The 4,085-nt window shown below is 37.4% G+C and overlaps 1 non-coding gene across 1 annotated transcript; it reads left to right on the top strand.

Moving 5' to 3' along the window:
- The first annotated feature begins 2,342 nt into the window (after nucleotides 1–2,342).
- LOC125924172 (U1 spliceosomal RNA) lies at nucleotides 2,343–2,506 on the top strand. Its single transcript, XR_007458336.1, has one exon. It is a non-coding gene; the product is annotated as a U1 spliceosomal RNA (small nuclear RNA).
- Nucleotides 2,507–4,085: the final 1,579 nt, after the last annotated feature.

Below are 4,085 nucleotides of genomic sequence, written 5' to 3' on the forward strand. Positions count from 1 at the left end.
GAGTTGGCTTTGGCAGTTTATTCTTTCTCAAAGTTTGTCTATTTTTTCTTGGTTATCTATTATATTGGCATACAATTGTTCACTGTATCCTCCTGTAACCCTTTTTCTGCAAGTTTGGTAGTAATATCCCACCCTCATTTCTTTACGTTCTCTCTCCTTCTGTCTTCAATCAGTAGCTAAAGGTTTGTCTTTTTTAATCTTTAAAAAGAATTAAATTTGGTTTATTGATTTTCTCTATTATTTGTCTATTTTCTATTTAATGTATGGCCATTCTAATCTACATCATCTGCTTTTCCTGCCTTCTTTGTGTTTGACTTTTTTATTTTAAAATTGGGCTATTATTGATTTGAGATTTTCCTTTTTAATATTCAAGTTTATAGCTGTAAATATACCTCCAGGCACTGCTTTCGCTAAATCTCATATGTTTTGGCATTGCTGGATTTTCATTGTCATTCATCTCAAAGCATTTTCTCCTTTTTTTAGGATTATTTTTAAGTCGATGGTTATTTAGTTGTGTGTTGTTTAATTTTCACATATTTTATAATTTCCTATGTATCTTTGTTACTATTGTTGACAGTATCCTTGAGTCAAAAAGTGTCTGAAGAACTCCTCTGTGTCCTGAGCCAAACTGTATCATTCGACTCAATAATCCTTGATTTCAAAAGGGAGATTCCTATTTACTCCCCCTTTGTGCAGCCCTTCTTTCAATCAGTTCACCTGAATAATTTTCATTCTTTCTTTAGGTGTCAATTTAAGTCACTTTTTCAATCTATGAAGTATTCCCCCATGTATATATTTTCCTTTCATTCATTAATACCTCTGTCAAAGCACCTATTGCTTTCTATGATCATTACAAATTTTCTTGTCATCATCTCATACCCAGTTAAAGCCCACCTCATACCCAGTGTCTGACAAGTACAATAATATGTACTGAGTAGGTATTTGCTAAAGGATTATGAACCCTATATGGCATGGTCCCAACTCCCTGTTGTCCTATTACACACTCACTCACTTTGCTCTGGCTGCACTACATTCCTGAGATGCTTCAAATTGTATCCTTTCCAGAATCCTAGTCCACAATCTCTTCTAGAGTGCTGCTAACTATCAACACAGAGAGGAGTCAAAGATCCTCCCTTATGAGAATTCTACCCTCTAGAATACAGCTGGCAACAGATGATCAGATATTTGCCAATACTGCTACAGTTTGAGATCTAAAGCAAAAAATCACCAATTATCTTCAGATTTAAATCAGAAGAACTTCTTAGATAAAATCTTCAATCACAATAAAATTTGAAGCAGAAAAAATCCTTTACTTCTCAATAACCAGTATCTCAATATGTACCACCAATATATTGTAGGAGAAGTAATTCATGCACCTTTGTTTCTCTACCTTTATTTGAGATACATTATTTTTAGGTAATTAATTAATCTGGATTACGAGGAAGGAAAAAAGAGAAACAAGATTTTTTTGAAAACATATCAAAGGGTTTATTTCCACATATGCAAAGTGCCCTTGAATAGCCAATAATCTATAATGATTGAAAATGCATTTTGCCCATGAAACATATAACTGCTTATATTATTGCTTAATATATCTTATACTTACAACTAGACAATGCCCACTGGTATATTAAAGCTCTATGATTCCAACAGAAAAGAAACTTCTAACATAGTATTTTAGAGTTGCTGGAAATTGTTTGAACACACTTTTTTTCCCCTAAGTAATATTACTTGATACTAATAAAATTTTTCTTTGAAATCTTTCTCTACTGCAGAGTGACTGATGCTTTACTTCCGTGGATATCCCAAATGTATCACTAAGGCAGAATAGTAAGGCATGACCTTCTGCAGGCTAAATAAATAAATAGGTTGAGGTTTTACTTTTGTAACAGTGGCAAGATTAGTTAACTTAATCATTAAGCTAGACTTTACATATTACCATTTAATACACTCCTTCACTGAGCACACATGATTTCAACTTATTATGATTTTACTCTGTTTGATTTTTTAACCCCTATCTTTATAGATAATCAACACCTCAGAAAATGAAAGCTTGGCAAGGGGAATTATTAAGCCTCTTCAGTAGAACATAAACTGGTCCAAGAAGCATTATGACCAAGACATGGTAGAATTGACCCATCTTAGGGGCTCCTAGGTGGCTCAGTTGGTTGAGTGTCCAATTTCAGCTTAGGTCATGGGCTCCGGTCATCCTCCCACAGTTCGCAGGTTTAAGCCCCAATCAGGCTCTGTGTTGATAGCTCAGAGCCTGGAGCCTGCTTCAGATTCCGCGTCTCCCTCTCTCTCTGCCCCTCCCCTGTGCTCTCTCTTGAAAATAAATAAACATACTTACCTGGCAGGGGAGATACCATGATCATGAAGGTGGTTTTCCCAGGGCAAGGCTTATCCATTGCACTCCGGATGTGCTGACCCCTGCGATTTCCCCAAATGTGGGAAACTCGACTGCATAATTTGTGGTAGTGGGGGACTGAGTTCGCGCTTTTCCCTATTAAAAATAAATAAATAAATAAATAAATAAACAAACATTAAAAAAAAAACAAAAGGGGTTGACCCGTGTGATTTTTTTTTTCTTTTTCTTCTCAATCTATGACAATACTGTTAAAAGCTGAAAGACTTCTATCTAAAAATATTTCAGGAAATCAATTCAATATCATTCAATATCAAAATACAGTGGTTTGCACATTAAAAAGATTTTGGAAATTCTGCTGTTTTATGTTTAACCACCTTAGAAAGCCAATAGGAAGCACTGTCAACAGAAGTTGAGTCCTGTATCACAACTAAAACAAAAATATCACTGATTCAACTAAAACCTTCTATAGGGCAAAACAACCAAACCCATGAAATGGTAAGGGAAAAGAAGTGGATAAAATCTCCATAAAACTTCTGTCTTGAAATAAATTCTGTTCTTCAGGATTCTCTGTTATATCGATCAGTTTCTTGAATCTTTTGTCAATGCCAACTGCTATCTGTGTCCCATCTTCAGGTAACTCTTGCTTGTCAGCTTGACCCTAATGACTACGTTCTTCACACTCCTCCATTATTTTCCAAGTTTCCACCTCAGAGGACCCAGTCTACTTTTCTCTTTTTGTTCTGTGATGGGGTACGCCCCTGATAAACTGCCATTATAATACTCAATTCACAGAATTGCAGATTTGGCAAGCTCCAGTCACAGCCCAAAGACGCACATCTAGAGGGCCTTAGATTCGATGGGATGACTGTTTTGTACTCTTGAATTTTTATTTTCCAAACCGGGTTGGCATTTTGTTTATCAACTTATTTGATTCACAAATAAATAAATAAATAAATAGGTATTAAGACATTTATCTTTAGACTTTTAACTTCAGCTCAAAAATGTAGAGAGCTGAGCTCATAAGGCAAACAACCAACCTGAAATGGAGGCATAGAGAAGTCGGGGGCCTGCAGCTTAAAACAGAACCCACACACTAGTTTTCATGGGGAATGTGCCACTAGACGCCACAGAAGCCAGTAGGAAGATGAAATGATAAAATGTAATGCATTGCTGAAGGCTGAGCATGGGCTAGCATGGAAGTCAGAAGTCTATAGACCACTCATATTTGCAGTCTCCGTCCTTTTTCAGGTGTCACCTTTAGGAAACCCACCAGGCTTTCTTGGGGGAGCATAGGAGAGAACACCTCTGACGTGCTGACTTGGGTAAGAAAACAGCAACTGCAGGGATTCGCTAACATCCTTTGCCCCTATTTCCCTTATTAAAATGCTTAACCTGGGGCTCCTGGGTGGCTTAGTCGGTTAAGTATCCGACTCAGGCTCAGGTCACGATCTCACTGTTCATGGGTTCGGGCCCCGTGTCAGGCTCTGTGCTGACGCCTCTCAGCTGGCAGCTCAGAGTTTGGAGCCTGCTTTGGATTCTGTGTCTCCCTCTCTCTGCCCCTGCCCTCCCCACCTTTCTCTCTCAAAAATAAGTAAACATAAAAGAAAAAGGCTTAATCTGTAGAGGGAGAACAAGGAAGCACTATCCTGCAAGCCAATCCAAGAACCTTAGAGAACTCAAATAGGATAAATAACAGAGATAAACAAACAAAAGCCCA

The sequence above is a fragment of the Panthera uncia genome, chromosome B1, assembly GCF_023721935.1.
Source record: "Panthera uncia isolate 11264 chromosome B1, Puncia_PCG_1.0, whole genome shotgun sequence".
NCBI classification, from domain to species: domain Eukaryota; kingdom Metazoa; phylum Chordata; class Mammalia; order Carnivora; family Felidae; genus Panthera; species Panthera uncia.